Source organism: Manihot esculenta, chromosome 11 (assembly GCF_001659605.2).
Source record: "Manihot esculenta cultivar AM560-2 chromosome 11, M.esculenta_v8, whole genome shotgun sequence".
In the NCBI taxonomy this organism is placed as follows: Eukaryota; Viridiplantae; Streptophyta; class Magnoliopsida; order Malpighiales; family Euphorbiaceae; genus Manihot; species Manihot esculenta.
The window spans coordinates 11,558,573-11,568,498 of NC_035171.2; the positions used below are offsets into that span (position 1 = coordinate 11,558,573).

Below are 9,926 nucleotides of genomic sequence, written 5' to 3' on the forward strand. Positions count from 1 at the left end.
TAACCATTGACTATTGATCAAATAACAAAAATATCGAAGGATCCAACCACAATAAAGATAAAGAGATCCAAAAGAACTAAATGAGAGCAAAGAAAAGGAAGGCGACACTCTTAGGGGGTATTTCAACATGTGATGACTTCAACATTAAGGGAGAAGAAATAGGCTAAAAAGAATTGAAGGGTGAGAGAGACAAAGAGCAAAGTTGGAACGCGAAAAAGAGATAGGGTTTCTCCAAAATTGTATATATATATGTTCAGTTTAATTCAATTGATTTGATTTATTTAATTTAATTTTCAATTTAACTACTCACCCCAAATTAAATTATTAATAAAAAAAGGTATTTATGACTTTTTATTTAAAACTGACAAAATCTATTAACTATTATTCACTGAAGGATCGAATAATTACATTTTAATTTTAAATTTCTAAATAAATTCTCAAGTCTACTTAAAAAAAAATTTCAAAGTCAATCACAACAACATAGAAAAGTATATAATACAATCCTCACACTATACAAAAATAACATATATAAGATAAAATATATGGTATAATAATTTAATAAAAATAATATATATATATATCATGCTATTGATCCACTAAGAGATTAAATACTTCGATCAATATTTATTCCATTAATAAAATTTGAAACTTGGTATAATAATTTAATAAAAGCAGTATATATATCATGCTATTAATCCACTAAAAATTAAAATACTTTTATCGAGTGTTTACTTCATTAAATTGAAGTTTGAACTCACTTAAAATAAAATACCTATGAATATCTTATCTCAATACTCATTAATAAAAAAAAAATACATATTAGTATTGGTAGGTATCATTATATTTATTTATATCTACCTGTGGAAATAGATTAATTTTTTTTATTTTCCAATTGTAACCACCGTATTTTGCTTTATTATTTTCATGATAGATTTATCTTATCATGTAATTACATCCTGTGTAATTGAAGTACAATATAATTGATGCAATAGCAAGCCTCTAAACAATAAATATACCTCAATTACCCAGAAGAAACTGCATTATAATTCAAGTCTCCATATAACAAGAACGTGTCCATTTTCTATCCAATCCACCATGTCCTAAAATCCGAATCCAAATCGAAACTTTGATGAGCATCTATGAATAATCAACATTCATAGATCTCTTGAGGAAGAGCTTGAAAATGATTATGAATTTCCTGTCTCCATTTTCAATGTCCCTAAAATCCTAATGGCTACAAATCTAGATTCTTATACCCCACAAGAGGTTGCTATCGATCCTCCATTGGCATCCAGAGCTCTATGAGATGGAAAGGTACAAGCTTACCACTACAAAAAGAACCTAGAAACAACTCCAGAACCTCAAGTTTCAACACATTGTTGATCACTTGATGAAGCTTGAACTGAGGATTTGAGCTTGTTACCACAAGTTCTTGGATTTTAGTAATGAAACTGTGGCTTGGATGATGGCCATTGATGCATCGTTCTTGCTTGAGTTCCTACAAATCTACGCCATCAAAGAAGGTATGACTATTGATACAAGAGTTTCCTCAGGAATGTCTCATTTGCTTAATTATGCTGGGACAAAATCAGCTCATAATGCTATTCTTAGAGACATGGTGATGCTTGAGAATCAAATTCCGCTCTTTATATTGAGAAATATCCCGGAAGTTCAATTTTCTTCATTAGAAACAGCCGATGAATTGCTGCTTTCGATGCTAGTGGGATTTTGCAATGAGCTTTCACCTTTCAAGCTGATGAAGGTGTTATTGTTGACGAAAAAAAAGAGGATAGAAATTAGTTATTTAAATTTGGACGATACTGAAATTAGATAACATAGCATATAGCCAAAAATTATAGCTAACTGAAACTAGTAAACTGAATTTGAGAACTGACGATTTTATTCAAAGATTGTAATATATCTAATAGTAATCTGCTTTACATTGCAATACACTACAATACTGACTCAGTACCTTTTAAATAGACATTACAAAAAAATTAATAAAATATCAGTAACAAAAATGAAAAGATAATGCCACTACAATGAACGTGGCTTGACTCAATAACAGACAAGAAAATAAAATCTAAAAAATCTAAACAGAAAACAACTAATAGAGACTAAATCAAACTAATATTAAACACGTGCTAATTTTAAATCAATCTTTAACACATCCCCTTGATCCAAAATTGCACACTCCAAGTTGATTTCTGAAATAGACATGCTTGTCTCGAGAAAGTGACTTTGTGAGAATATCTGCCACTTAATACTGTAATAAAATCACCCCCTATCCCACAAGATCACGAATAAATTGAACTCGAATGTCTATATGCTTTATTCTTCCATGAAAAGCTCAATTTTTAGACATTGCAATTGCTATTTTATTGTCACAATAAATCTTAGTTGCTCCATCTTGTTCTTGCCATAAATATGCAAGAATCCTTCTTAGCCAAATTCCTTGACATGCTGATGCAGTTACAACTACATATTCTATTTTTGATGAGGACAAGACTGTTGTACTTTGTTTTTTAAAACAATAGCAAATAGATGTTGACTCAAGCTTAAACATATAACCTGAGGTACTTTTTCTACCTTTATATATCAAGTCCAATCACTGTCACTAAAGCCAGGCAGTCTAAAATCTGCAGCTTTTGTATAACATAACCCAAAAGCAACTCCAAGATGATGCTTTGAAGTATAGTGCATGAACCTGGATATTATCCCAACTGAAAAGGCAATATCAAGTCTTGTATGGGTCAAGTAAATTAGGCCACTAACCATACTTCTAAAATAGCTTTTATTAGCTAATTCAATTCCATCATCAACCTGCAACTTCTCATTTAAATTCATAGAGGTAGTTGCAGTCTTATAATTCAGCATATTAAATCTCTTAAGCAAATCAATTACATATTTCTTTTGAGACACAAAGGCTCCATCTTCAACTTGCTTGACTTCTAATCCAAGAAAATAATGCAACAACCTGAAATCTGACATTTCAAACTTTTTCTCTATGCATGACTTGAACTCATTGATTAGAGAAGAAGAAGAACCCATATATATCATATCATCAATATAAAGGCAAACAATAAGAAGATTATTTGTATCTTGTCTCTTTAAGTAGAGTGGCCTCATTCTTACTTCGTTCAAAATCATTATGCAGAAAATAGTTATCTATTTTGTTGTACCATACCCAGGGTGCTTGCTTAAGCTCGTACAATGTCTTTCTTAACTTGTACACTTGTTCTTCTTTTTCATAAACAACAAAATCTTCAGGTTGAGACACGTGCACTTTCTTTTCCAGCTCTCCATTTAGGAATTCATATTTGATATCAAATTAGTAGATTAGCCAATTTAATTGAGCAGATAAGGCTAAAAGAGTTCTCACCGTTTCAAATTGAGTAATCCACACCTTGTTGCTGTAAATAACCTTTTACTACAAGTCGTGCTTTTCGTTTTTGATTGTTGTCATCTGCTTGAAACTTTATTCTAAAGACCCATTTGACACCAATAACTTTCTTATCTTTAGAAAGATCCACCAAATTCCAAGTTTCATTCCTTTAAATTGCTGCAATTTTATCTTTCATAGCATTGCGCTACTCTTTTTTCTCCGCTACTTATTCAATAGTTGTTGGATCAGCTATAAATAATACTTGTAAAGTTTCATAATTTTCATCCAATGATCTGAATTTTCTTGGAGAAGTTTCATCTTCAGATGAATATAAGCTTACTGAAATTGGAGAAGTAGCTTGCTATAATGGAAAAGTAGCTTGCTCTATTTGAACAGGTGGAGAATTAACTTGCTTTATTTCAATTGAACTTTCAATTTGTATACTGTCTGGATTTTCTTACCAAGGCCAACTTGCCTCTTCATCAAAGACAACATTTCTGCTCACAATTACTTTGTCACTAATAGGATTATACAACCTATATGCTTTAGATTGAATACAATAACCAACAAAAATACATTTTACTAATTTATCATTGAGCTTGCTACAATTATGAGAATTAATCAAAGCATAAGCAATACAACCAAAAATTTTCAAATGGCTCACCGAGGGTCTTCTATCACTCCATACTTCAAATAGTGTTTTGTTCAAAATAGCCTTTGTTGGTGATAAATTCAGCAAGTAAATGATAGTTGCAATACTTTCTACCCAAAGATCATCTGGTAATCCTTTGGTCTTTAACAAACTTCTTGCCATTTTCATCACCGTGCGATTCTTTCACTCAGCCACTCCATTTTGCTTTGGTGTATATGGAGCTGTTAATTCTCTGTGGATGCCATCATCTTCACAAAATTGATTACATTTATGGGACACGAACTCTTCTCCTCTATTGATTCGGAGTGTTTTTACACTTTGCCCATTTTGCTTCTCAACAAATGCCTTAAATTTCTTGAAAACCATAAAAGTTTTTGATTTTGATTGCAGAAAATACACCCAGCTCATCCGGCTAAAATCATTTGTGAACAATAAAAGATATCTACTCCCACCAAAGGATTGCGTTTTCATAAGACCACACAAGTTAGCATGCACAAGCTCAAGATATTCAGTTGCTCTTCTAGACTTTCCCATAGAAAATAGTCTTTTACATTGTTTCCCATAAATACACCCTTCACACAAATCTAGAGACTTTATTTTAGGTAACTCAAAACCCATATTTTTTTACTCAACAACTAGAGACCCTTTACATAAAATGCCCACATCGTAAGTGCCACAACATGGATTCACTACTCTCTTTGACAACAAGAGCATGATTCTCAACACTAGAGACTTCAAGAGGAAACAACTTATTTTTAGTCATGGAAATATCTGATTTTTTTTTTTTATCTCTAATCATACATGACTCATCATCAAACAAGAAAAAATATCCACTGTCCATGAGTTGCCCAATACTCAACAAATTTTGTGTTAAACTTAGAATGAAATAGATTGTGCATGAGCTTTACATTACCGTTGCTATTTTTAATTGCTACGGTGCCTTCAACTTGCATTTGCTTGTCATTACCAAGCTTTACTGTCAACTTGTATGACTCATCAAGCTCTTTGAACAATGACTTTATGCCGGTCATGTGATTAGAGTATCCACTGTCTAAAAATCAAATATCATTTGAAATTATTCTGCTATCTTCATAAGTCATGAACAACTTGGTCTCCTCTTCCTCTTCTGCATAATTAACTTGCTGATTTCGTTTTCAGCAATCTGCTTTTACACGCCCATATTTTTTGCAGTAATAGCATTGAATACTGCTTTTGCTAGTTCCTTGAATCTCTATTTTTTTGTCCTTTGCTCATCGCCTCCACCACGATCGTTACTGCAACGACCTCCTCTGCCTCTGTATCCTCCTTTTCCACGTCCTCTACTAGCTACTTCACCTTTTACATGAAAGGCTTTCTCTTCTTTCTTTCATCTTATCTGCATAATCTCGCTTTATGAGATTGCAAGGATCCCATCAATTCATCAAATGAGTATATGGCTAAGTCTTTAGACTCTTCAATGGCTGCCACAACATGATCAATCTTTGAGGTTAAACTCCTTAACAACTTTGCAATAACAGTTTTATCTAAGATTTTTTCTCTATAAGATTTCATTTGATTAACAATTACAACTACTCTTAAGAGAAAATCTTGCACTGTCTCTCCAGTCTTCATTTTCAAGGTTTCAGAATCATGACGAAAGGATTAAAGTTTAATCGTAATTACCTTAGAATTGTCTTGATACGCCGTCTGCAAGGTCGCCCAAGCATTTTTAGCAGTAGTTACTGCTGCAATGAAGAATAATGTTTTGGAATCCTTCTTCTTATTTTCTTTCAACCTGGTCTCTTCATTTGGGTCAGGATACCCTTACTCAACCAAGTCTCACAAATCTTGAGATTTAAATAGAGTTCTTATCTTGATACTTCATAATTCAAAGTTTTCATATTTGAAAACAAGAATTGCCGGTTGAGAAATACTCACAACGTTGCCGTTTGATGCCATGAGTTAATGCCTAATGTTTTGAATGACTGAGCTTTAATACCACTTTTGTTGGGAAAAGGGGATTGATGATTACAGAAAACAGATGATAAAAATTAGTTATCTAAATTTGGACGATACTGAAATTAGATAATATACCAGATAGCTAAAAGATATAGCTAACTGAAACTAGCAAATTGGAGTTGGAAACTGACGACTTTATTCAAATATTGCAATATATCTGACAGTTAGTGTGCAATTCTGAACCAAGGGTGTGTGTTGAAGATTGATTTAAAATTAACACGTGATTAATTTTAGTCTGATTTAGTCTTTGTTAGTTATTTTCGTTTCAGATTTTTTAGGTTCCACTTCCCTTTTTGTTGGGGAAAGGGGATTAACGATCGCAGAAAACAGAGGATAAAAATTAGTTATCAAAATTTGGATGATGCTAAAATTAGATAACATACTATATAGTTAAAAAATATAGCTAATTAAATTTGGAAACTAAAGACTTTATTCAAAATTTGCAATATATTTGACAGTTTAATCTATTTTATATTGCAATATACTACAATACTGACTCAGTATCTTTTAAATTGACATTATAAAAAAGCGAATAAAATATAAATAACAGAAATGAGAAGATAATGCCACCGTTGTTAACATGACTTGACCTAATAACAAACAAGAAAATGAAAGCTAAAAAATCTAAACAGAAAATAACTAACATAGACTAAATCATACTAACATTAACCACATGCTAATTTTAAATCAATTTTCAACAGAAGAACATGCAAAAATCTCAGTTTCTTAGTCTTCACACTTGCTAGACTACTTGTACATCATGATTGCTCCGGCGGTGGAAGCCCCGGCAGTGCCGGAGATAGATGAGGCGGAGGAACAAGGAGAGGCCATGCAAAGCAATGGATCATATGTGAATTCAAGTCACGTAAAAGATCTCTTCAGTGATATGGAAGCTAACGTCAAAGCTAAACAAAGCTCCTATACAACTTCTGAAAAGATTAATATTTTCTAGACCTGTTAAACTCATCCTGAAATTGCCATGGACAATCCTCTCCAGCCTTCCTGGAATGTCCGTTCTGAAACAACCTATTCAGTACCTGTTCTTCGATCAAGACAAAGAAGAACTGAAACCAAAGAACGACGGCTGCTCCAACAATGAAGTTAGCAAGCCGCCATTGGTGGAGGAGATCACAATCCCTTGTGTCACTGAGCTTGCCAAATGCGGCGTCCGTTTTTTACCCACTATGGTAACACCTCAAGCATTAATTTTGATCCTAAGACAGTTTCATTTTACCTTCCCATTTCAGCTTAGACGTGAACACTGAGGTTGTACCGAGAAACTTAGCAGCATACGAGGCATCAAATGCATCAGGACCGTTGGTTTTTACACGTTATACAGAATTGATGAATGGGATTATCGATACAGAAGAGGATGTGAAGTTGCTTAGAGAAAAGTGTATTATTCTGAACCATTTAAAGAGCGATGGAGAAGTTGCAGACCTGTGGAATGGAATAAGCAAGTCCATTAGATTAAACAAAGTGCCTTTTTTGGACAAGGTGATTGAGGATGCTAACAAGTATTATAATGGGAAATGGAAGATCAAAGTTGGGAACTTTATGAAACGTTATGTGTTTGGTTCTTGGCAGTTTCTTACATTTCTTGCTGCAATTTTTCTTTTGATGTTGATGACATTGCAAGCTTTTTGCTCAGTCTATAGCTGCGGTCGATTATTTCATCATGTTAGTGATACCACTTAAGTTTGACAATTGTATCAGCTGCTGCATGCATGTCTAATTCCAGTAATCCTTCTGTTTCCTTCCTTTTCTTTTCTTTTCTATTGTTTTCTTTTCTTTTCTTTTGATCTCAATGAAGAGAGAAAAAAATTGTGCTCTTTTGTGATCTAAGGGAGTATTTGATTGTAATGCTGACAAGATTGTATTAATTCTTCTTTAATGAAGTTAACCAGAACGCTTAATCTCATTTGTGTGTTTTTGAGTGAAGAGAATGTAAATTATTTCCTCTATAAAATTAAATATCTTTCTAAAGTGTATAAAGATAACCCTAACTAAACCTAATAGATAGATCTTTTGTAAGCCCACATGTGCCATTAGTTATTAAATTTTAATTTATTAAAATTGAAGATGAATAAATATCAAAATAAATTTAATAAAATTAAGTTTTAAATAAATTAAAAATTATTAAGAAATAATATAATCAGTAGAAAAATTATCATGCCCTTTTACTTATTTTTATTTCAATTGTATGATAAAATTTATATCAAATAAAATTAAATTTTAAATAAATTAAAAATTAAAAATTATCGAGAAATAATACTATAGTAAAATAAATATCATGTACTTTTACTTATTTTTATTTAAATTATGTGATAAAATTTATGTTAAAATAATATTTATAAAATTATATTGTTAACAAATAATGACTATTTTTAAATAGTATTAAGAAATATTAATATGACAAATAAAATATAATAGTTAATTTAAAAAAAATATAAAAAAATATCATATAATTTTAATTTAAAATTTATAATTTAATTTGTATAGTCGGTAACATGATTCACTTCGGTATTTGTTGTTTGACAATTATTTTATTACTGATGTTTGACAATTATTTTATTATTGATAATACGATATTGCGGGATATTATTTTTAAAGTTATAGTATTTAATAATTATATTGGAAGTTATTATTTTTAAAGTTATAGTATTTAATAATTATTTTATTATTAATAGTATGGTATTTTGAGATATTATTTTAATATAAAATTTAAAAAAAATTAATAAAATTATATAATATATATAATTTTTTCCGGCCACACTTTTTAAAAGGGTTGATATTTACAAATTGTCTATAAAAATATATATATCACCTCTGTATTTTTTTTCTTTTCTTATAGCATAAACAGAGGTGTGGGGAACCGAATAAAAAACAACTTTAATAAATAAATTGAGTATATTTTTTATATTAATATGATGACTGGCTCAAAACCCGTGAAACCTTTCTGACCGACCTATCCAACATTTTAGGCCTTGACTCAGACGTGCAAGGCAGATCGAGTCACCTGCGAGCCCAGGTCCAACAGGAGAAATTCAGTCCGGTGATGTGCCATGAGAGAAGATGGCAGGCCCAGTCACATCGCAGTCCTCGCTTGCGCGCCGGAAAGAATTAAATAGTCGTCTGGTGTGAAGGAGTCTGACACATCCGTACGTACGGATCTGAGCGACAAAGACAGGTGACACTTTAGCAAAGAAGCCGTTAGACGTCACTAGCGGATAAAAAGAAAGGAATAAAAGGAGAAAAGGTCTTCCTCTTCAGATAAGTCCATACTTATACCGTAAAACCTTATTCTCTGAATCTCAGAATATCAAAATCATTCATTTTTATAATATTTCATTTTAATTAAAAATTAAAAATTCTAAATTTTCAAAACTAAAAAAAAATTGATCAAATTCTTTCATTTTTAAAGTTTTCAAATACACACTTAAAGTCTAAGGCAAGAAAAAAAAAAAAAGAATTTGTGTTCTTCCATGATCAAGGGAATATTTGATTGTAATGATGATAATATTATATTAATTCTTCAAACTGAATATAACAATAAGTTTTTGTATCACGCAAGTTTCCCTCTGTGGTTCTTTTGTGACTCGATACTCTTGCCTTTTCCTCTTTCTTAAACCTAACTTCTTCTTTCCCCTTCCCCATGCAAGACGATCTGCGTCAATTGACTATCGATGAAAAAGAAGATGTTGTCCCTATTAAGAGCTCCAGAGATATTCCGATCATCACTTATGAATGGTGGGGATGTTTCTCACATACAATCCAATCAATTTTCAGAATATACAGACCTCTTTGGCAAATTTATAGCATCTTTTAGAGGGGTATCTATTATGGAATTAGAGGTAAAAAGAGATATGTTTCGGTTTTTTAATAATGTTG

General features: G+C 31.6%; 1 pseudogene; it reads left to right on the forward strand.

Moving 5' to 3' along the window:
- Positions 1-5,135: 5,135 nt before the first annotated feature.
- On the forward strand, positions 5,136-7,759 carry LOC110625600 (annotated as a pseudogene).
- Positions 7,760-9,926: the final 2,167 nt, after the last annotated feature.